Here is a 24,443-nt window from a genome sequence, read left to right as displayed (position 1 = left end):
GGTCTCTGTAGCCATCATGGGATTGGGATGGCTCAGAGCTTTCCCTTGACTGGCTATGCTGGAAAGAGGTCAGCTGCACCCTGCGATTTGTTTTCTATTCAAGGAAACTTTTGGTCCCAGTCTCCCATGTTCCAGGTGGTAGGTGTCTGCAGCCCGTCAGAGGCTTTGGGAGGCCAGGAAGGAGCTGTCTGGTAGGGGAGAGGCTTTGCTGGACTGATAGGGTGTGTTAACCAGTTAGATGTGGGTGAGGGAAGAGGAATAAACACTGACTCAGGTGGCTGCTGGTGCTGGTGCTGATGCTGATGCTGAGACAGTGTGGAGGAGAAAATTGGTCTGGTGAGGAAGATGATTTCAGGGCTGGACAATGGGACCAAAAACTGCTAGCCCTGTGTGCACTTCAGAGGCTTCCAGAATGGGGCAGAGACACTTAATGCTCTGTGGGCTTCATTCTCCCCATCTATGATATAAATGAGAGAGTGGGACTAAGTGGTTGCCAGGTCCTTCCCAATGCCAGCATGCTTTGATTCTGTCTTTTAAGATTCTGCCATCCTGGGTGAGAGTTGCATTCCTGTCGGCAGCTAGTTGGTTGTTTCTGAGCGTATTCTTCTCCCTTTGGTGACATTGGGTTGGGCTGACAATGGGAAATTGGCAGTGAGTGTCAGCATATTCTTTCCACACAGTTTATTGCCTCTCTTGTCAGGAGTTTTCAGAAGGGAAAACAGGCCAATTCCTCAGGAACTGTGTTTGCCTAAGACTTAACACCTAACTGTGATTTAACCTAGAGAGCTAGTCCAGGCTGTGGGTCTAGCCAGTGTCTAGTAATTTCCTTCTGGGGGCCCTTGGCATCAATGCTACATGTGGACAGTGTGGTTTGTGAGACCCTGTGAGCAGGGTTCCCACAGAGGGAAAGGTCTCTGGTTCTCTGTCCAGTGGTGTTAGGCCCACCTGACTGGTCGCACAGCCAACCCCAACCTTCCCACAAGACTGTAGCCATGGGGGTGAGACCGCTGTGTCAGTGAGTCTAGCCGAGGGCCCGCCACATGTGTGGACCATACACACTGGAAGTCTGTATGTGTGTGCCACATCATATTACCAACTGGTGGATATTTAAGAAATCTAATTGATGGAATTAAAAGGCTACTGTGAAGGAATTTTTTTTCCGTTTGGAAGAAAAAAAAATCAGTTTATAATTTGGAATGGGGAAACAAATGTTACCTGCCTTAAAAGAAAAAATTCATTATATAACATAGTGGCTACTGAATCAAGATCTTGGAAATTTGTGATTTTTGAAAACCGCCCTGTAAGGCTCATGGAAATACAGTTTGGAATCTATTAGCTTCAGATGTTTCTCCTTTTGGTGATAGGGAAACATGGTTTTGCTGCTGTTTTTGTCAAATGTGAGAGCCGTAACTCGTTGATCTGGCATCTTTTGAGTGTTGGGTCTTTTTTTTTTTTTTTTTTTTTGAGACGTAGTCTTGCTCTGTCACCCAGGCTGGAGTGCAGTGGCGCGGTCTTGGTTCACTGCAAGCTCCGCCTCCCAGGTTTGTGCCATTCTCCTGTCTCAGCCTCCCGAGTAGCTGGTACTACAGGCGCCCACCACCATGCCTGGCTAATTTTTTGTATTTTTAGTAGAGATGGGGTTTCACTGTGTTAGCCAGGATGGTCTCGATCTCCTGACCTTGTGATCTGCCCGCCTTGGCCTCCCAAAGTGCTGGGTTTACAGGCACGGGCCACCGCACCTGGCCGAGTATTGGGTCTTTAGGGGCCAAAACTTTTGATCTTTGCTTGTAGTTTTTGTTTTTTTCTCTTTTACACTCTCCGTGTTCCCTGATTAAGTGAAGGCCAGGCTTGCCTGGTTCCAGGGAAAAGGCCAAGGGTGCCTAGAGCAAGGTGGATGGGACTTTGTTTGCAGATGGTCCTTGAGAGAGCGACCCTTTGCTCCTAAATCCCCAGTGGAAGGGACAGACTTCTTTATCATGGGCATTCTGCTTTACTGCTTTGGTCTGCGGTCATTCTTCACTTGCTTTTCCCCATTTTGCTTGGAATGTGCTTCGCCTGTTGCGTACCCACCTCGTCTGCCCACTTGCACACTCCATGGCTGGCCTGAAAGCCCAGTCTGCTGTCCTGTGCCCTTAGACTTCCACTGTAGCATTATCATCTATTTCCATACTCCTTGTGGACTGTGCCACTGGAGCTGTTTGCAAACGGGGACCATCTGGTTGACCTCCATCCTTCAGCACCAGCCCAGTGCCTAGCAGGTAGCAGGAAAGCAGGAGCTGAGGAAAGGCTTGCTGCACAAGTGGATACCAGGAGCTCTGGTTCTTCCCTCCTTGAATCTGCTACCTTATGATGGGAGGGACACAGGGCTGTGCTGGATTTGGGCACGATGCTTTGGGCAGCCCATGGGAGAGGGCCAGGATGAAGGAAACCCAGACAGAGTGGGTAGCAGGCTGGATGGGGGCTTTGACAGTGGGGGAAGCATTAAAGGCCATCTGCATCCTTCCAAGTGTGAAGCTGGAGGGGCCTGGAAGAGAGTCACAGAAAGGAAGGGACAGACGTGGGAGGGTCCAGGGTCCCTGCCCTCCAGCTTCACAGGTCTTGGTACTGGGCTATTACACGGGTTGGTGGCGGAAGGACACAGGTGGACCTGGGCTGGTGGTCACTCCTGGGCTGCTCTTGGCACTGGCTTCTGAGACCTGTTGGCCAAAGGCTTTGGTGTGGCTCTGGTATTTTTTCTTTTTTATGAGAATGGAACTTTTTTTTTTTTTTTTTTAATGAAATGCTCTTTTGAATAGGCAATACAGTCATTTCTAAAATGAAAATATGTTAAAATATATTTTAAGAAATTTTGCCCCTCACTCCTGATCTCATCTCTGTCCTCCCTACTCCCTGATAACCACCTGTAGCAGTTTGAATACCCTTCTAGTTTTTCTTAACGCAAGTACAAAAAACATAAATTGTATAGTATTATTTTTCCCTTTTCAGTAAATGAAGGATAGCATTCTTCTGTGTGTACTGTTCTTCACCTTGTGCTTTTTTTTAACTTATTGTAAAGATTTTTCTGTATCAGTGCATAGAGAATGGTTGTCATTCTCTTTCAGCTGTGTTGTACTGTTAAGTTGTCCCTGTTTGAATGCTTACACCTGTGGTAAGGCGCCTGGCTGTTTCCAGCTTGCTGTTTCCAGCTTACCGTTTCATGACATGCCGGCAACAGTTGTCTCACGTGCGCATCGTTTCCCACATTGCAGTAGTCCTGCAGGGTGGCGTCCCACAGGGACATTCCTGAGTCAAAGAAGAAACACAGTTGTAACTTTGACAGATTTTGCCCAGTTGCCCTCTACAGGGGTTGTTCCATGTTGCACTCCCACCAGCAGTGTTGATGCCTGATTCCCCACGGCCTTGCCAACGCAAGGTGTAGTCAGATGCTTGGAGTTTTGCCAGCCTGACGTTTGTAAGTAATATCTCAGTATAGTTTTAATTTGTATTTTTCTGAAGAGGAGCTGATCATGTTGTTGTATGTTTAAGGACCATTTATAGTTTTCTGTGGACAGTTCTTTGATTTTTCTCTTGGGTTACTGGTTTTTTCTCAATTTCTGTGAGCTGTGTTTTATATTTTTGGAAGGTTAGTTCGTTGTCTTATGAGTTATAAATTTTTTTCAGGCTAGGAATTATTCTGATCTAGGCAGAGTCTTTAAATAATTCCATTCCTCCCCTTCCCTCTGCCCAATCTCCTTAAATTTAAAGATTCGGACAGTGGCTTTGGGACAGAACCACACCTTTGGCTTCCTTCCAGGATTTAAGTTAATTGGCCTTAGACACATTTTCAGTATGAGCTTACGATAGTGTAGATGTATTTGAGTTGTATCAGGGTGGGCTACATGATGTGAGAACAGCCAAACCCCTCTCACCTCAGTGGCCTAACAGCAGAGGCTCATTTCTTTTTCATGCTGCATGTCCAGTGTATGTGGTCAGGAGACTTCACTCATCATAGCCACTCATGAACCCAGGATGATGGGGGCACAAGACTTTTGTTTTGTTTTGTTTTGTTAACAGTTTTATTGGCTGGGCATGGTGCCTCACGCCTATAATCCCAGGACTTTGGGAGGCCAAGGTGGGTGGATCACTTGAGGTCAGGAGTTCGAGACCAGCCTGGCCAGCATGGTGAAACCCATCTCTACTGAAAATACAAAAATTAGCTGGGCATGGTGGCGCATGCCTGTAGTCCAGGCTGTTTGGGAGGCTGAGGCAGGAGAGTTGCTTGAACCCAGGAGGTGGAGGTTGCAGTGAGCTGAGATCGCGCCACTGCACTCCAGCCTGAGTGACAGAGTGAGACTCTGTCTCAAACAAAATAGACCAGGCGCAGTGGCTCATGCCTGCCATCCCAGCACTTTGGGAGGCCGAGGCGGGCGGATCACCTGAGGTTGGGAGTTCAAGACCAGCCTGGCCAACATGGAGAAACCCTGTCTCTACTAAAAATAAAAAATTAGCTGGGCATGGTGGTGCATGCCTGTAATTCCAGCTATTCAGGAGGCTGAGGCAAGAGAATCGCTTGGACCCAGGAGGTGGAGGTTGCTGTGAGCCGAGATCATGCCATTGCACTCCAGCTGGGCAACGGGCGCGTTTAAACTCCATCTCAAAAACAAAACAAAACAAAAGCAGTTTTGTTGATATATAATTTATTTGCCATGCAATAAAGTTCACCATCAGCATAATCTTATTTTAGAACATTTTATTATCCCCAAAAGCAACCCTGTACCCATTAAGCAATCATTTCCGCTCCCATTCTCCCCAGACCCTGGCAACTATCAGTCTGCTTTCTGTCTTTATGGATTTGCCTGTTCTGAACATTCCACATAAATGGAGTCACACAGTATGTGGGCTTTTGTGTTTGGCTTCTTACATTCAGTGTAATGTTGTCAAGGTTTATCCATGTAGTAGAGTGGACTAGAACTTCCTTTTTAAGGCTGAATAATATTCCATTGTGTGGATAGATCACATGTTGTTGATCCATTCATCAGTTGGATAAAGTTGTTTCCAGTCTTTGGCGGTCGTGAGTAACACAGCTGTGAACATGGTACACTAGCCCCTGTGTAGACATGCTTTCCTGTGTCTGGATAGATAAGGAGGCTCCATCCTGACATAGGCACCCACTGTCACCGCCACAGGGAATGTGGCACCTGTCTTTTACTGTTCAGCAGAGAGTGACACACATCATTTCTATCTCATCTCTTTGCAGTGCCATGGCTGACTTCAGAGGAGGTGGGAAAATGCCCTTTTGTCATAGGTCCAGAAGTGGGTGAACTGGAAATACTTGGTGGCTGGAATCAGTACTATAGAAGAGAAGAGAAATGGACATCCCTGGGGCCCAGGAGAGTGATTTTGTTTGAACAAGTCACTCCGGAAAGCGTCCATTAATAAGGAGGGAGTTCCAGGATAGAAATTACATGGGTTGGCCTTGAAAGCTGGTTGGTGGAAAAACCTCACATCTTCCAAGGAGTGTCTTAGATGGATATGATGATATTGGAACAGAGAAGGGCAACCACATAGAAGTAATATTAAGTAGAACGGAGGTTTAGGATTGAGCACTTCTGAGTTTCGCAGGAGGCACTGTGGCCCAGAGCTTCATCCCAGCTCTGTGATTTGCTATATGTTACCCTCTCTCTTGTGCAATGCCTCCCTTGCAAAAGTGCAGCAAGATCAGTGCTCTGAAACCCCTGGGTCAGTGCCTGGCACATGGTAGGCACTCAGTAAATTACAGCTATCACCTTGGTGTATTTGACCAGCAGCAGCTGAGTCTGCAGTCACTGAGTCACCAGACCTGGCCTTCCTGAGGCCTTGGGCTTATGTTTTCCTTATGAGGCATAAATGTGCTTAAGAACATCCCTGTTTTCTTGGCCTGGTCATGTGGTGGCTGAAGGAAAGAGGGGGCTGGAGCGAGGAGTGGGGTTAGGGGCACAGCTGTGGCCAGTGTATATTTGGAGGGCAAGTAAACAGTTCTTCCTTGGCCTCGGCACAAGTTTCTAAAGTAGAGTAATTTCTGAGTATAGGAGTAGCTGGGGAGATCTGCACATGCACTCAGTTGTCAGTGCTGGAAACGGGCCCCTTTATTATTATTTTTCTAAACAAAGCAGGACAATGGCAGTATAAACATTGTTTGAACAAAAAGCATTTGGCCAATGGAGATAAAACCAAAAGGAAAATAACAACTTTGATTTCCGTTTGGTTTTTGTGTTTTGACATTTGGTAGCATACTTGCTAATCTTTTAGGAATTAAAAAAATTATATGGTATGTGAACTCCAGTTTGTTTATGCTATTAAATTTAGTGCGAAGTAGACTCAAAAATTCCCCTCCTGTTGGGATGTCATCTTGCTCCCATTTTTGTTTTTCTTTGAGAGGCATGGTCAAAGGACTAGTGGGACCTGATGAAGGCCCATCAAAATCATGTGAGGCATGTGGAGAAACCTGTAGTAAAGCAGAAAGTGCAACCTTATTTCCTCTCATGTTCCTTATCTTGCTGATCCTCGCAGGCTGCCATTTCCATTTTACAAATGAGGAAACTAAACTGAGATTCAGTGAGATGACTAAAAGGTGCTGGGTAGAGCAGTGATCTTTTCATTCCACCAGGTAGTTATTTTAAAACTTACCAATATTCATAGGCCATGTTTTATGTTCAGTGAGGGCATTTGTGGTTTGGTAAGGGTATAGAGAGGATCAGAGAGCTTGGAGGAAGGGAGAGAGAAAGGGGGGAGTGTGTGAGCAGGTGGGGCTGGACTCGGTGCCCTGTGGAGTCATTCATTCTTGCAGCAGATGTGTGCCAGGCACTGTGCCAGGCCCAGCATGCAGCAGCAAGGAGACAGTCAGAGTCTCTGTCCCTTGAGAGCCTGTAGTCCAGAGGTCGTGGGAGGAAGGAAGGAGGGTGGAGGGAAAGCCGGAAGCCCAGGCGAGCTCCAAGGCCTCTGGCTCAGTCAGCTGGGCAGCAGGTGGTGGATCCTGGGCAGAGCATCCCTGGAGGGAAGGAGAAGGGGGCAGGTGTGGAGTTGGGGATGGTGGGTTCAGTTTTGTCCTGAAACTGGAGGGGAATGTGGCATGGTGCAGAGGTGTGTACCAGTGACCAAGAAGGTATAGTGGCCAGGCATGGTGGCTCACACTTGCAATCTCAGCACTTTGGGAGGCCAAGACAGGAGGATTGCTTGAGCCCAGGAGTTTGAGACCAGCCTGGCCAACATAGGAAGACCCCATCTCTGCAAAAAATAATAAGCCGGGCTTGGTGGTGCACACCTGTACTTAGGAGACTGAGGTAAGAGAATCACTTGTGCCTGGGAGGTCCAGGCTGTAATCAGCTATGACTGTGCTACTGTACTCCATCATGGGTGACAGCGAGACCCTGTTTCAGGAAAAAAAAAAAAAAAAAAAGAATGTCTAGGAAGTTACATGTGGTCTCACACAAAGGTGTCTGAACTATTTGTTGGTGGTCATCAGAAGGAGGAGGCACTTCCCAAAGCATGCACTGCTCTGCATGGGGCAGAAAAGCATGACCTCTTCATTCTCTGCTTCCCTGGCACTGGATGGTTCTCTTGTGTCCCCCGCTGCTGTAGGCCCTTTCTTGGACTTGGCCGATGGCTATTTGCCTCCTCCTTAATTGCATTCTTGTCCCCATCTTCCTCTGCTCTCTCTCTCCCTTGGTCCTCTCACATGCTCCTCTGAGATGAACTTGTTGGCCACAGTGCCCCTCCTGAGCCCTGGTCCTAGGCACCAGCTGCCACTAGGCCATTTTCATTCTCCAGGCCTGTCCTGTCAGCACCTCCAGCCATGTTTGTTTGAAGTAAAACTGAATATGCTGCCTCCTGCCTTCGTTTGGAACCTCTCCACCTTCCCTTTCTGTTAAGGGTGCCTCCATCCTCCTGGCTATTCAGCCCCTTCTACCCCACCCACACTGACATTTGGTTGTCAGGGTTCATGTTCCCACTCTGTGTTTATGTCCATCGTCTGCCTTTCCCATTCCCCCGCAGCTGGATTCAGGCTCTGGACTCTGCTCATCATGTTGTGTAGCTTCTCAGTCATCTGTCTATCTTCCTCCTCCCGCCTCTGCCCTAATCCTTTCTCCCACTGCTGCTTGATCAAGATTCAAAAATACCATCCTGACAATGTGAGTTCCCTGCGCCAAACAAAAATAAAAAATCAACTTTAGTAACTTTGCCTTCCCCAGTATTTCCCAAAATAATTTTAAGTGGCATACAGCTGAATGTTCTTAGTTTTAATCTTTGTCTTAGAAATGCCGTAGTATTTTGGCACTTCCTGAAAAGGTTAAACGTGTAGTTACCATATGACCTATCAGCTTCACTCCTCAGTATTTACCCAGGAGAACTGAAAACTTATCCACACAAACACTACATAAATGGACATCTCAGCATTATGAATATGAATATATGAATTTCTTCATGGCACAATAGTCAAAAAAAATTAGAAACAACCCAAATGTCCATCAACTGATTAATGGGTAAACAAAATGTGGTCCATCTATACAATGGAATATTAGTTAGCCATAAAAAGTAATAGAATACTGGTGCATAATGCAACATGGATGAACCTTGAAAACACTGAACCTGCTGGGCGTGGTGGCTCAAGCCTGTAATCTCAGCACTTTGGGAGGCTGAGGCGGGCAGATAACGAGGTCAGGAGATCGAGACCATCCTGGCTAACACAGTGAAACCCTGTCTCTACTGAAAATACAAAAAAATTAGCCAGGTGTGGTGGCGGTCGCCTGTAGTCCCAGCTACTCAGGAGGCTGAGGCAGGAGAATGGCATGAACCCGGGAGGCAGAGATTACAGTGAGCTGAGATCGTGCCACTGCACTCCAACCTGGGCAACAGAGCAAGACTCTGTCTCAAAAAAAAAAAAAAAGAAAGAAAAGACTGAACCTTTCACATAAGTGAAAGAAGCCAGACACAAAAGTGCATATATGGTTTCATTTATATGAAATGTCCAGAGTAGGCAAATCTATAGAGAGTAGATTTATCATTGCCAGGGGCTGGGGGTGAGGACATGGGTAGTGACCACTAATGGATATGGGGCTTATTTTTGGAGTGTTGAAAATGTTTTAGAATAATAGTGAAATAGTGATGATTGCACAACATTGTAAATGGACTAAAAAAAAACCCTGCTGAATTGTATACTTTAAGATAGTGAATTTAATGCTATGTGAATTATAGCTCAATAGAAACAAAACATAAAGATCCCCCTATATGCTATAGCAGTAATACCTGATTTTATATATGTTACTGAAAATGAGTATTTGAATTTAAAAGTAAATTGATATGAAAAAAAATAGGAAACAAACAATAGAGCAGCCTTTTTTTTTCTTAAGACTGAGTTCCACTCTGTCGCCCAGGCTGGAGTGCAGTGGCGCAATCTCAGCTCACTACAACCTCCGCCTCCCGAATTCAAGCGATTCTCCTGCCTTAGCCTTCTGAGAAGCTGGGATTACAGGCACGCACTACCACGCCTGGCTAATTTTTGTATTTTTAGTAGAGACGGGATTTCACCATGTTGGTCAGGCTGGTCTCAAACTCCTGACCTCGTGATCCGCCCACCTCAGCCTCCCAAAGTGCTGGGATTACAGGCATGAGCCACCGGGCCCGGCTGAGAAGCTTTTATAGTAAGAATTGAATGAATGGACTAATTCCTGGGACAGTGCTTGCACATAGTGGGTGCTCTCTGTTAGTCATTATTACTATTGGGAGGAGATGGGAAAAATCTTGAAGGTGAACAACCCAAGTTGGCAAGTGCAGATTCCTTGTGTGCCTAGTGAGGCCCTGTTGGTGCAGCCTCAGCCTGCTGCAGCCTCTGCATTCCCAGCTACCTTAGTGGCAGGCATCTCCCACTGAGGGCTCTCACTCTGCCCGCAGAGGCCTCCTCTTCCATACTCAGGCACTCATCCGTCTCATTCGTCATTGCAGTGCCCTTGATGGCCCCCAGTTTTGTCCTCGTCTTCTCAGGAGCTGCCTGGAGCACCCAGTTTGGAGTCGTTTTGTTGCTCCCCCAGTCTAGACAGGATGCCACATCTGTGCTTGTCCAGATCCCCTGTGGCTGCTGGCATGGGGATCTGGACACACAGTGAGTGTGTGAAAAATACTTGTCAAACCGGTGTCAACTAAACTATGAATACATCTTTTTTTTTTGAGGCAGGGTCTTGCTCTGTCGTCCAGGTTGAAGTGGCATGATCATGGCTCACTGCAGCCTCAAACTCCTGGGCTCAAGTAATCCTCCATCTCCGTCTCCCACTCCCAGAAGTGTTGGGATTATAGGCATGAACCACCACACCTGGCCTTAATACATCTTTGTAATGACAAAATGATGTTATAAATTAGGCAAAAATACTTGAAAAATATATTGCAGAGAGAATTTGTATATCCTGTGAATGAGCTGTTCTGGGAACAGACTCTAGAAAAGCTGGCCCTTGTGTCCCAGGGGACATGCATGGCTATAGAAGCACTTTTCACAGTAGCAAAAACCTGGAAATAACCCAGATGTCCATGGACAGAAACACGGGTAAGCACATTGTTCAGTATTGGCATGATCACATGGCACACAGTGGTGACAGTGGGTGAGTGGCAGCTAGCTTTGCATAGCAGTAGAGAGAACTTCAGAAGCAGTATAGAATGCCACAGGCGGCCTGGGGGAAGACGGCATACTGTTCAGTTTTACTAGTGTGCAATACAATTATGTTCTTTTTTAAAAAGTGAGGGACTGAAAACCCAGTCCCAGGGCTGTTTGCCTTGCGAGTCAAGGAGGTGGGGAGAGGGAAGTGAGGGGGAGCCAGGTGGCTGGACATGGTGGTCATGTTCCAGGCCTTGAGGGAGCTGTGGAGTCATGGGGACTCATTTTGTTTGTCCTCACGTGTGGTTTGCACATATTCTCTTATATGTACCTAATGTTACATAATAAAACATTTAAGAAGACAGAGGAACAACAAGAAAACATTAGGGCTGGCTCATGCCTTTTGTGGGGTAGACTCTGACATTTAAGAGTTAGGAAGGAACATTTCCTCCTAATGTATCCAGTCAGTGTTGCACAGTAAATAAAACACTGGGAATGTCTCCAGCAGAGGAGGAAAGAGGGAAGTAGTATTTTTACTCTGCACCAAAAAAGGAAGTTTACCTTTCAACATGAAGAGACTTTTTTTCCTGAGTGGTATTTCAGATGACAACAGCTATTTCAAAGGAACAGTGCAGATTTCTCAGGGTGTTAAAGTCAGTGTGACTGATTTAGTAGAAGACACTGTTAATAGCCAAAGAGACATCATTTCTTAAGGATGTGAGTTCTGAAGAACACGTTTTTAAGAATAGTTTTAGAGTCTCTGTTGTTATTTTGGACTTCGACCCTGACTGACTCCATTGTATTGCCAGTGTGTAGAACTTTCCACATTTCAAGGTAAAAGTTTGTTTGAATAGCGTTAAAGCCTCTTCCCTTTTGCTGGCTGCACTGAAGGGAGCTGGGAATGTCAGGTTCTATCCTGGCTTAGCACTGAACGGCTCTGGGTCCTGGCATCTGCACATGGTTGACTTCCAAGGCCCTCCTAGCTGTAGCATCTTTGCTCCTGCTCGCTTGACTTGGTGAGAGGCTGGGGAAAGAATCTCTTACGGCTCACAGAACATGAGGTCGGAAAACAGTTGTTTCCATGCTGTCTTTTGGCCTCAAACATCTAGACAAGAGGTACCTTTCTAGGCCTGCAGATTCAGCAAAGGAAAGTTTCTTGTTCTCACGATTTTGAGCACTGAATTTGTCTAAAGCTACAAAGAATGAGAATAAGAATAGGGATGAAGAGGATGGGATCAGAAGTCAGAGTCTGAGAGCAAATCCTAGTCACACCAGTTGCTGGTAGTGCGGCCTTGGGTCAGTTACTTAGCTTCTCTTTACCTTACTTTCCTCCTCTGTAAGATATGAATAAGAAGAATCACTCCTCTATAGGATTGTTACGAAGATTCAATCAGTGGACACATGTGACCTGCTCAGTTAGTATTCACTAGCCTCTTTTAGAGAGCCTCTTCTGTTTCTTACTGCTCTTTTAATTCTGTTCTGTTACTAGTATCAAAGAACCATCTGAAACTTTGCTTGGAAATGCCAGCTGTAGAGGAGAAGAACAAGCAAGATTGGTGATGGTTTTAAACAGGTTGTGTGTATAGTCTGGAGAGAGATGCTTGTAGTAGACAATGCCACCCACTCTTCTGGTAGGTGATTCCCACCCAGTGTCTTCTCATGGGGATGCTTCTGTGGGCTTTCATCTCCTGCCGAGCTGTCCTCAATAACCTGCTGAGAAACATCCCTGTAGACATATGCACCTTGGCAGGACATGGGAAAGGAGGCAGGTATTTGGACACCTCTTATTTGCCAGTCCTACTCTTACCAACCCTCACAGCCACGCTGAGCAGCACCTGTTACCTCCATTTGAGAGGTGTGGAAACAGAGGCTCAGGAAAGCTCAGCTTGCCTCAGACCATGCAGCTGGAAAGGCAGGACATAATCCCTGTGGCCGGAGTGAGAACCACATATTTCAGCCCTAGGCTGCTGCCCAGGCTCCTGGTGTTGCTCCTGAGTCCAGCTGTAAGAGGCATCCAGTGGATTCTCAGGCCCCGTGGTGCCGGGGCTTTGGCAGGTGCTGGTTCGTGCGGAGCATGTGTTAAGCACCGGTAGGGCTGTTCCTGTTCCCAGGCAGTTTATTGTTAGGCAGACAATACAGCAGCTGCCCTTTAACTCAAGAGATGGAGACCAAAAGGGAAACAGGAACTGGGAGAACAGCCTCAAGGTGTGAACTCTGGCAGTCTCTGAGTGGCGAGATAATGGGTATCTTTAACAATGTTCTTGTTTTTTGCTTCTGTGTCACATGGAAGGTGTTTGTTGAGGGTTCAGTGTGTGCCAGGCACTGTTCTAGAGAGTGGCAAAGAGACAGGCTGGGCCCTGCTCTCAGAGGGGTGGTGTGGGGGCAGGAGAGAAACAGATAAAACAGGCATGTAAGAAATGTCAGATAGAGGAGGGGCCCTGTTCCAGAAGACAGCTGGTGACATTGATAGAGAGTGCCTGATGGGTTCTGAGGAGGCCATGCGATCTGAGTGACAAGGAGCCAGTCTAGTGACAGATAGAGGACAGATGCTAGGTGGGGGAAATGGCAGGTGGGTAGAGTGCAAGGCAGGAGCCGGTTCCGGTCATAGGGAAAGTGACCAGAAACGAGAGTGCAGCATGTGAGTGACACATAAAGAGTTAACCCCTCAGGGCCCACCTCTGGGATGAAGGGGCTCATCCTTTGAGCTTCAGCTGAGGTGAGCCTGCTCTTGTGGTCTCTTAAGACCCTGACTCACCACCCATCTCACAGTACTGCTCAGATGAGGCTCAGCGGACATCAACCATCAATGCCACCAGTCTCTGCAAGTAACTACCTCCGAAATCTGCCTTGTTCCTCCCAAGCTGCTGTGGGAAGTCAGGTGTGACCTCCTGGAGGCACAGATGGGAGGGCAGAGGTGAGCAAACCGCTTGTTTTTCTTGCAGCTGTGGTCTTGCACTTGTACATGCACAGTGTAAAAATACTTGTTCTTTGGCCAGCCTCTGGAGCTCTCTTTGAGAAAATACTTTACGTCACTACTGTGCCTGAAACCAGAAGTCAGCAGGCCCTGCCTGAGGGGATCCACTGCCCCTCCTTCCACACTCTCGCAGGCTCCTCGTGAGATGGCTGGCTACAGCCTAGCAGTTAGCACCACCACATCCACCAGCCAGGTCTAAATTAAGCACGAGATCATGGGAATGTAGATTTTCCCATGCAGCTCTGCATGTTTTTCAGATGTCTCAAGCTGGAAAATTATACTGATCAAATGGTAATCCATAGCTCGGCCTGTCTTGTGCGGTGGGGCTGAGTAGCCATTAAAGGCTCCCGTTCGCTGTGTCCAGTCTCCGGTTGACTTCATTGTCTCCCATCAGCCAGTGTTTTCTCTAGCAGAGCCACAGTGTGTTAGAAACGGGGAGTCTCTGCCTAAGTAAGGATCACAGCGGCCATCCTCAGGGGAGGGAAGGGTTCTGAAGGTTGCTTTTCACATTTCCAAAGCCTGAAGGGAAGTGCTACTTTTTTGCCCACAGGCTAACAAAAACATGTGCTGCTTGGCTGTGGCTGGGATTCCACTCCCTCAGTTGGTGACCTATGGCTGGGCTGATCGGAGGCTTGGGTTTCTCATAACACCATGGAGATGGCAAGGAATTGAATCACTGGTCAGAATGGGGGCCTTTGGGACTGAAGGGTTTGGGGTGAGCATCTGGTTTTAGAAGCAAGGACCCTGGGTACTGGCGTCTTGGTGCCACAGCGCGGTCACAGCATTGACCCTGGGCCCCTGGATTCCCATCTCCTCTCTCTGCCACATCACGTTATTTGCATTTTGGCATGATTTTTAAAAGAATGCTGTTCATAATTTGGTTATTTGTAAGACTGCTTTGAGGAATAGAAGAGGTAGGGGAGCATTCAGGAATTCTCATATGCCTTTATGAAGTGTTGCTGTCTGCCCTTTGTGCAGTCACAGTGTTTGATCCTGTACACTGAGGGGGAGGTACAACTGCTTGCCATATCCCTGTTTTCCTGGATTGGCAGGAACAGCCAAAACCAGGTCTCCAGACCCCATCTTTTCTTCACACAGTCTTTAGAAAGACTGCATTTCCCCACCTGCCTGTGTAGTCTGCACTCAAAAGCTGCTCCTCCCAGAGACTAAATAGTAGGGGCATGTTGATAAGAAATTAAATTCCTTGTATATGTTTTGATACTTGATTTCTGCTTTTAGAAAATTAAGTACATATCAAGTTCTAGGAGGCCAAGTGACATCTAATTTGAGCTCTGCTGTATCTGTTTCAGTGACTCTCAGATCCTGGGAGAAGCTGCCTAGTTGGCTTCTTGAGGGAGGACCTCCTACTCCCCGGGAGGGTGGCGTGGATCAGCTTAGGGGTTGGTTCTTCCTATGCAGTCAGCCCTTCCTGGCTCCCTCCTGGCAGTAGGTTAACTGACACCTGCAGGAATCTTTCTTCCTTAGAAGCAAGTGCCAGGGGAGACAAGTAAGCACATGGGCAGTTTACCTTTTCCTGCTCCACCATCTAGAAGTCAAGTCTGAAATGTTTGTTTTTCTTCAAAATTCTTTAAGTATGTGAGTGTAAAGGTTTTTTTAGCCCACTTTTTGGAGACTGATAAATTTTTTATTAAAAAAAAAAAAAACCTATTCATTTTTAGACAGGGTCTTGCTAGGTTGCCTAGGCTAGATTTGAACTCCTGGGCTCAAGTGATCCTCCTGCCTCAGCCTTCTGAGTAGCTGGGACTACAAGAGTGTAGCACCCTGCCCAGCTGATATAAAATTTGATTTCTCTAACCAACAAGAGGCCACCTTCAGTTAGTGAAGATGATGAAGATGATGTCTCACTGTTTTTCTGGTATGAGGGAAATAAAGGATTTTTTTCTTTTCATTTCTCTACGGGATGAGCAACAGTTATTAGACTTTAAGTTGTTGCCAGCATGGCTGAAACATAGTTATAATAGTCTTTTCTCTTTTGGCTGAAATGATGACTGTTGAAAAGAATGTGGCACTGTCCATATTGTCCTAACTGGCCTGTTGTCTTCCGGAGAGCCCGTGTGGTTTGGTCAAGTGATCTGTGGTCTCAGTTACCCCAACTGGGCCTCCTTGTAATGATCGTTGTACTCTTTTGTCCGGTAGGAAGATGGAGATGTATCCTCACTCATGGACTGTACCTCAGGAAAGATAAAGCCAGTGAATTGAGGATTGTGGAGTATTGCACACGTTCAAGTGTCCTGCAGTGGACACCATGACACTGACTTCAGCATGCCTAGAAATCACCATGGGGGCTTGTTAAGAGAGTGGCAGCCCCTTAGCTCTGCCCCCAGAATGACTGGGTTTTTGAACAGACTCCCAGGAAGTTCTGATATATCTGGTTGATGGACCACACTGATGGAACACTGTGGGAAAGGTGGGGTGTACCCCTTTCCCAAGCATTCTCTGTCATCTGCTTTTAGAAAAACAAAGTACACGTAGAAACATAGGAGGCTGCCAGACATACATAGGTGGAGCTGCCATCTGAGGTGAAGATGTTCAGGTCAATTAATTCACCCATATTTATTGATTGGGACTGGGTTTTCTTTTTCTTTCTTTTCTTTTCTTTTTTTTTTTTTTTTGAGATGGAGTCTCGCTCTGCCCGCCCAGGCTGGAGTTCAGTGGCGTGATCTCGGCTCACTGCAAGCTCCTCCTCCCGGGTTCACGCCATTCTCCTGCCCAGCCTCCCAAATAGCTGGGACTACAGGCGCCCACCACCATGCCCGGCTAATTTTTTTGTATTTTTAGTAGAGACGGGGTTTCACCGTGTTAGCCAGGATGGTCTCCATCTCCTGACCTCGTGATCTGCCCGCCTCGGCCTCCCAAAGTGCTGGGATTACAGGCGTGAGCCACCGCACCTGGCCTGGGACTGGGTTTTCACAATGTTGATTGACCTGTGATCGTTAGGTTTGGGGAGGGCAGTGGAGAGACAGCTCCTTGACAGCCGAGCTTGATCTTCAGTGATGGCTGCTGAAAAGCCGCTCCCCATAGTTTCCTTAGGGACTTGATATAGACCCCAACTGAAAGGTGAGCATCTTTCTGTCAGCACACGATCAGCCACACCTTGGTGGCACAGAGGCACGGGGTACAGAGATGTGTGCCTTCACCACAGACCCACCTGTGCTATTTGGAACTGTGAAAAGCCTCTGTCTCTCATAATAGGGAACTCTAGATTTGCAAAGAATTTCCCCACCCAGCTCTTCAAGCCTTTGGAGCACATTTTTATGGAGTACTTCTTACCTCCTGGGGCATAACCCTAGCCTTGGAATTGTTTTTTTCCGGTTTTGTTCTGTTTGCTGTTTTGTTTAGTTTCTTTCCAGTCTCTACTCTCATTTGAATTCTGTGTTTTCAGCTATGCCAGAAATTTTTCCCCTAGCTTGTCCCCTGCATGTATGACGATCCAGCTGTTATTTTATCGTTCCTGTCATGAGTCACTCTCAACAAAGAGCAGATGTTCCCAGACATTGGTTGGGGGTGCCTCATTCACAGGGAGTGCCGAGCCCTCCTGGGAAGGATGCGGTTCTTCCTTGGTTGGTCTGGGTCACCTGTGGCTGGGGAGAGCCTGGCTGATGTCTCTGCACTCCTACTTGAGGCCCTATTGGAGGTTCAGGGAAGGGCCCATGCTCTGTCCTTTTGTTGTTTGGCTGTTGCTGCCTTTCTACCTCTGGTTCTCTCAGGTGCTTCGTGCACAGGGTTTGCAGTTGGAGGTGTCAAAAGCACACGTTGCTGTAGGTTACAGCGTGAGAATTCCAGGGGATAAATGGCTTCATGCACAGGTAGACCTAGAGGTACAGACCACATGCTGTTATGTCTTGTGCCTTCTCCTGTCCTTGGCTTCTTGCTTTCTTCTGTGGCTACTTCAATCATAGGTAAACTCTGATTCTGCCCCTGGGGTGTGTTCCAGCAGCTTAGCAACCCTGCTGGTTTCCCAGAAGTTTTAGGAACTATCCAGAGGGGTCTACAAATGGTCCAGTCTGGATTCTTAACATATCACTGATCTAGCTGCTAGGTGGGGGAACTGTGGGACTTTAATTGGCTTGTTCTGAGTCCTGGGCCTACTCCTGGCCAGTTCCACAAGGATGACTGAAGTACTCTTTCCAAGAAGAGGGGGATTATTGTTGTTGCATATGCAAAACTAACGATTCAGTTTTCAGAATGGAAATAAAATATTTGGTTTAAAGAACCTTACCTACTTCTGGGGACTAACTGTAGAAAAATGAGTATTCCCTTTCATATTGAGTAGATATGGCTTTTAATATGGAGGCTCTGAAGCTCCCAGGGCATTTCAGAAGGCCTGATGATTTCTGCATTGCTCATGGTGCTACTTCCCCAGGCCACCTCAAACATTTAGTTTCTTGGCTGTTTGTTGGAATTTTATTGACTCTGTGTGGTTAACAATTGTTATCTAACGTGCGTCAGCATCCTTATTTCTTAGTAAAATGACTTATTAATTAATACAATTTCAAAACAAGTTTTTAGGGCTAGGGCTGGAGTGAGGAAGGTGTGGTGGTGACCAGGAGCGTCTGCCTGGTCATCTCATCCCGTGAATAAAGTGGCCATTCTGTGGGCCTGCTCAGCCTGTTTTTTTGTTTGTTTGTTTTTTTGTTTGTTATGAGACAAAGTTGCTCTGTCACCCAGGCTGGAGTGCAGTGGCATTATCATGGGCCACTGTAGCCTCCATCTCCTGGGCTCAAGCAATTCTCCCATCTCAGTCTCCTGAGTAGCTGGGACTGCAGATGTGCGCCACCATGCCCAGCTAATTAAAAAAAAAAAAAAAAAATTTTTTTTTTAAAAAATTTTTGTAGAGATGAGGTCTCACCATGTTGTCCAGACTAGTCTTGAACTCCTGGGCTCAAGTGATCCTCCTGCCTTGGCCTCCCAAAGTGCTGGGATTATAGGCGTGAGCCACTGCACCTGGCCCTATCCCTGTGACAGCTCTCTTGGAAGGCACAGAAAGGTTTGTTTGCCTTGAATAATGAATCCCACTTTACATCTTGCTGTCTTCATTCAAAAATGTTTAAAGTTTTGACAGAATTGTATAAGTTCATGTACTTCATTTATCAGTTAGCATCAAATAGTTCTAGGTAATACCTGATATGATGATAGAACTGGATTTCTTTTTTTTTTTTGAGACGGAGTTTTGCTCTGTCGCCCGGGCTGGAGTGCAGTGGCCGGATCTCAGCTCACTGCAAGCTCCGCCTCCCGGGTTCACGCCATTCTCCTGCCTCAGCCTCCAGAGTAACTGGGACTACAGGCGCCCGCCACCTCGCCCCGGCTAGTTTTTTGTATTTTTAGTAGAGACGGGATTTCACCAGGTTAGCCAGAATGGTCTTAATCTCCTGACCTCGTGATCCGCCTGTCTCGGCCTCCCAAAGTGCTGGGATTACAGGCTTGAGCCACCGCGCCTGGCTAGAACTGGATTTCTAAAGGCATTTCTAGTTACTGAGGATCCTTTCAATTGTCAGTATGTAATTTATGAGAGTAATTTTTTGTTTTGTTTTGTTTTGTTTTTTGCTATATTGGGTTTAAAGTTTTAATAGAGTTTAATGTTGTTTTTCCTTGTTTTGACAACCCTCCCGCCTCCACCTCTAACATCCATATCTGGCCTGGAGGTTCTTAAGAAATGATTGTGAGCTAATCACACACTTCCTCAGGTTTGAGTGAGGAGCCCAGAAGGTAACAAATGATCCTGTTTTAGTTGCATTTGCATGTGCATTAGTTCAGTCTCAACAAGCTGGAAACAAGAAAACTGGAAAATTGAGGAGGAAAGTTTGGAAAGTGGAGCGTGCAAACTGCGAAAAAGAGTGAGAACAAATCAAAACTCAGATTCTAGAAATAATAGAATGTGCCCGGGCGTGGTTGGCTCACGCCTGTCATCTCAGCACTTTGGGAGGCCGAGGCAGGTGGATCACTTGAGGTCAGAAGTTCAAGGCCAGCCTGGCCAACATGGTGAAACCCTGTCTCTACTAAAAACACAAAACTTAGCTGGATGTGCACCTATAATCCCAGCTACTTGGGTGGCTGGGGCACCAGGATTGCACGAACCTGAGAGGCAGAGGTTGCAGTGAGCCGAGATTGCGCCACTGCACTCCAGCCTGGGCAACAGGGCGAGACTCTGTCTCAAAAAAAAAAGAGATAAATAACAGGTTATGCTGTGGCGGGTGGTATATGATGTTTGGAGCTTGGAGCTTGCTCCTGGGATGGACTCATGGCAGATGTTTGCTGGGAGAGGAGATGTTTAAATGTTTAAAGCCAGTCCTGTGGTTGTGGGGAAACAGTGAAAAATGGGGACCTGAGGTATACAAGGGCAAGTGTGGCAAAGTAATGGAAGTCCAGATGTTCAGCTGGAATAGCTAGAGCTTTGTGCCCACTGGCACTGCTAGAGTCCTGCCTCATGGCCCAAGCATCATGGACTGTTTTACGGTTGGAATCATTAGTTTCGGCCTCCAAAGTATTGCTTAGGTGAGGTACGTAGCCCAGTTGGCCTGGAAAATGAAAAGCCTCAGCTGGGCGCAGTAGCTGACGCCTGTAATCCCAGCACTCTGGGAGGCTGAGGCTGGTGGATCACAAGGTCAGGAGATTGAGACCATCCTGGCTAACATGGTGAAACCCCGTCTCGACTAAAAATACAAAAAAATCAGCCGGGCATGGTGGTGGGTGCCTGTAGTCCCAGCTACAGGCTGAGGCAGGAGAATGGTGTGGACCAGAGAGGCGGAGCTTGCAGTGAGCCGAGATTGCGCCTCTGCACTCCAGTATGGGCGACAGAGCAAGACTCTATCTCAAAAAAAAAAAAAAAAAAACCCACAAAAGCCTCCAGTGACTTTTTTCCTAGTAAGACTTATTTATTTGTTTGTTTATTTATTTATTTTTTTTAGAGACGGGATCTCGCCATGTTGCCCAGGTTGGTCTTGAACTCCTGAGCTCAAGTGATCTGCCCACTTCGGCTTCCCAAAGTGCTGGGATTACAGACATGAGCCACCACACCTGGCCCTAGTGAGGTGTATCAGTCTGTTTTCACACTGCTAATAAAGACATACCCGAGACTGGGAAGAAAAGGAGATTTAATTGGACTTATAGTTCCACATGGTTGGGGAGGCCTCAGAATCATGGCAGGAGGTGAAAGGCACTTCTTACATGGCAGCAGCAAGAGAAAAATGAGGAAGAAGCAAAAGTAGAAACCCCTGATAAACCCATCAGATCTTGTGAGACTTATTTACTATCACAGGAATAGCACGGAGAAGACTGGTCCCCATAATTCGGTTACTTCCCCTGGGTCCCTTCCACAACACATGGGAATTCTGGGAGACACAATTCAAGTTGAGATTTGGTTGGGGACTCAGCCAAACCATATCATGAAGATTTCTTTTTGTTTTTCTCTTTTGAGTCAGAGTCTCGCTCTGTCACCCAGGCTGGAGTGCAGTGGCGCCATCTCAACTCACTCCAACCTCTGCCTCCTGGGTTCAAGTGATTCTCATGCCTCAGCCACCCAAGTAGCTGGGATTCCAGGTGTGCACCACCACACCTGGCTAATTTTTGTAGTTTTAGAAAAGACAGAGTTTTGCCATGTTGGCCAGGCTGTTGCTGAACTCCTGGCCTCAAGTGATCCTCCTGCATCGGCCTGCCAAAGTGCTGGGATTACAGGCGTGAGCCGCCGCGCCAGGCCCTAGTGAGGATTTCTTAGCTCCATACCTCTCACTTCTCACCATCCGCCTGTGCTGAAAGCTGTTCCTGTCTATCAGCTTTAAGAAAATAACAGGCAGCCACACAAATTATATAGGCCTTATTTTGTTTTTTTGACTATAATCAGTATTTTATTAGCTTTTTCCTTTTTCTTGAAGTTTAAGTATTTCAGAGACCATCAACAGATGTCCTTGCAAGTTAGTCTGTTAGAGAAAACCCCTGCCTTGGTCAACAGCCCCCGTTTCTTAATTGTTTGGAGTTCCTTTCCCAGCTTCTGTCTGGGAGGGCAGCGACACCTCGGCCCTTGCTCACAGGAATCACTGCCTTTTCTTTGCTGCCAAAGGTCTCGGAGGCTCATTGGGAGCCCTGACTGGGCCTCACAGCCTCCCTGGGAGGACACTGGGCCCAGCTGGAGGTCTTCCAGTTCCACCTACAAGGTCACCAGATAGGGGAGGGCAGCAGAGCCCAGGGCATTGTTTCTCACTTAGGAAAGTGTTCTTTTTTTTTTCCTTAGGACATTCTCAACCATTTGATACCATTTTACTGGGAAGGAGGTGGCTGAAGTCCTCTTTTTTTCTTTCCTTTTTTTTTTTTTTTTTTTTTTTTTTGAGACAGGGTCTCACTCTGTTGCCCAGGCTGGAGTGCAGTGGTGTGCTCTTGGCTCACTACAACCTCCGCCTCTCAGGCTCAAGCAGTTCTTGTGCCTCAGCCTCCTGAGTGAGCTGGGATTACAGATGTGTACCACCACAGGGTTTCGCCGTGTTGCCCAGGCTGGTCTTGAACTCCTGAGCTCAGGCAGTCTGCCTGCCTGGGCCTCCCAAAGTGCTAGGATTACAGGTGTGAGCCACCATGCCCAGCCAAAGTCTTCGTCAGTGGTGAATCCTAGCTCTGCCCACTTCTCTGAGAAGCTAAAGAGTCATACCTGCTCTACATCAAATGGAACAACAAATAGAAGGGTCTGATGGTCCCTGGCACATTGTAAGGCTCCTGAACATTAAGTACCTCTGATCATTACTACTACTACTGATTTTGACACATTTGCCCTTTAAGCTGGGAAATATTCATTAAAAATTAAAATGTTCTTTTGTTTTTTTCTTTGTGAGGCCCGTCGTATCTTTGCCAGCAGTAAATGTTGCATCATGAATGAAAAACCTAATTACATCAAATGTGCAGGCCACCGTGAAAAAGTTTTTATCCCTGGTCCTTTGCAGAATATGCCTGGTTTTAGCTGAAGCCCTGTTCTGTGACTTCAGATAGAGTCAGATTCCTTGACATATTTGAGGGTGGAGAGAAGGTCTCCTTGGCCAGAGCAGATGTATGGGTTATTACCAGGGCGAAATTTTACGACCTGCCCCCTTTTTGTGTGTGGAAGATCATACAAAGTGCTTTTTCCTATTTTCTCATTTAACACTAAACACCAATCAGTACAGAAGACTTCTGTAACTTTCTCCCCACGTAACAAGCAAGCAGTCAGTTTTGCAGGACACCAGCTAGGTATCCTTCAGTTCTACTCTGATATTTACTTGGAGATAGCTTCGGATCCCACATGTTGAGGGCCTAGTCCCACAAGACCACTCCCTCCTTCCCAGCAGTGCAAGTCCAGGCCTTTGGAACTTCTGACCAACCAGCTTCAAGTTGAGACCCCTTCTTTGGGTTCCGTTAATTTGGTAGAGTGGCTCACATAACTCAGGGAAATAAACTTGTATTTATCTATGTATTATAAAGGATATTACAAAGGATACAGATGAAGAGATGCATAGGCCAGGTCGGGGAGAAGGATGCGGAGCTTCCATGCCATACCTCGGTGTCACCCTTCAGGAACCTTCGTGTGTTCAGCCATCCAGAAGCTTCCTGAGCCTGTCCTTATGTCTTTTTATGGAGGCTTCATTATGGAGACATGATGGACTAAATGATTGGCCATTGGTGATAATCTTCAGTCCCTCTCCCCTTCCCGGGACTGATAATGCCTTGGTCTTTCTGGTGACCAGCCCCATCCTGAAGTTGCCTAGGGACTGCCAGCCCTCAGTCAATCATTCACATGCAAAAAGACATCACTGTGGAGATTCTGAGGATTTTAGGTTTGGAATCCCTGCCAAGTGACAGGGATGAAGACCAAATACATATTTCACAATAGCAAACCCTCCTTTTTGTGTGATTGTGATGAGTAGTCATTGCATTTCCTGTGGCTTTTCCTTGCTTCTGCCACCTTTTGTTTACTTGTTTTTTTGATGTGCCCCTTACCCATCTGGGGCTTTAGATGAGGAAGGTAGGAGCTACCTGTTGTTTCTGTGGCAGAAACATCTGGAGAGTAAAGACCACCACAGGAGGAAAGGGAGGTGCAGGTTCTGGGCCTGGAGTGACCTTAGTCAGCTGACCATGTGATTCCAGGCCTCAGGTTCCTCACTTGTATAGTGGGAAAAATAATCCTTCCCCTGAGGGTTTGGGGGGACAGCCGAGCAGGTAGTCAGGATGGTGGGTGGAGCCCCTTGCTTCCTATCCGGGCCCTAGCTGTCCTAATCTACCTGGGGCAATCCCTGGAGACTTCTAGGGACTCAGTTTTCCCATTTTATAGGTAAGGAACTTTCATCCCCTGCCAGACTGTGGCCTTCTTGAGGGCAGGGACTCTGTTTTTAACCTGTAACATTTATTTATTTAACAGTGTTCATTTCTGTGTTGGGCACAGTGCTAAGTGCTGGGTGCTCGCTGGTGATGAGGCAGATGAAGGTTACCAAACTTGTGGACAGGAGCCTCATGTCACAGATGTGGACCTCACTGTAGCCTGGTAAGTGAGTGTTATCTGGAGGAAGAGAGGGGATAGTTGATGTGTTTGGTTGGAGCGAGTTAAAGGCTAGCCAGGGGTCTCAGTTTTCTTTGTGAAATGAGGGGCTGGGCTATAACCAGATTAGTTTTAAGGCTGTATTAGCTTGGGCCAGATGCTGGAGGCTTCTGAAAGCCAAGTGGAGGTCTTTATCCTTTTTCTAGAAGAGCTGTTAGGAATCTTTATAAATTCTTGAGCAGGGAAGGTCAGGCGAAAAGTGATTGTCAAGGAGAATTTTCTGGACATTCGGAAGCACAATGGACCAAAGCAGTTTTGAAGGTATTGACAGACATTTTTGAGTTAAGGTAGACCTGAAATTAGTC

At 46.9% G+C, this 24,443-nt stretch overlaps 1 protein-coding gene across 3 annotated transcripts in view; it reads left to right on the top strand.

Moving 5' to 3' along the window:
* The window catches only part of EPN2 (epsin 2), a 99,382-nt gene that overhangs the window by 21,171 nt on the left and 53,768 nt on the right, over positions 1 to 24,443 (top strand). The window contains exon 2 of one of the 3 annotated variants that reach the window (XM_010361163.2): positions 23,962 to 24,084. The exons of 1 other annotated variant lie outside the window; for it this stretch is intronic. The gene's annotated coding sequence lies outside the window, so the exon portion shown is untranslated. The remainder of the gene's footprint in view (positions 1 to 23,961; positions 24,085 to 24,443) is intronic. One more of the 3 variants, XM_010361164.2, reaches the window with a different exon arrangement.

The sequence above is a fragment of the Rhinopithecus roxellana genome, chromosome 19 (assembly GCF_007565055.1).
Source record: "Rhinopithecus roxellana isolate Shanxi Qingling chromosome 19, ASM756505v1, whole genome shotgun sequence".
In the NCBI taxonomy this organism is placed as follows: domain Eukaryota; kingdom Metazoa; phylum Chordata; class Mammalia; order Primates; family Cercopithecidae; genus Rhinopithecus; species Rhinopithecus roxellana.
Note: the sequence above shows the minus strand (reverse complement) of the source record. Positions and strands in the feature narration are given on the sequence as shown.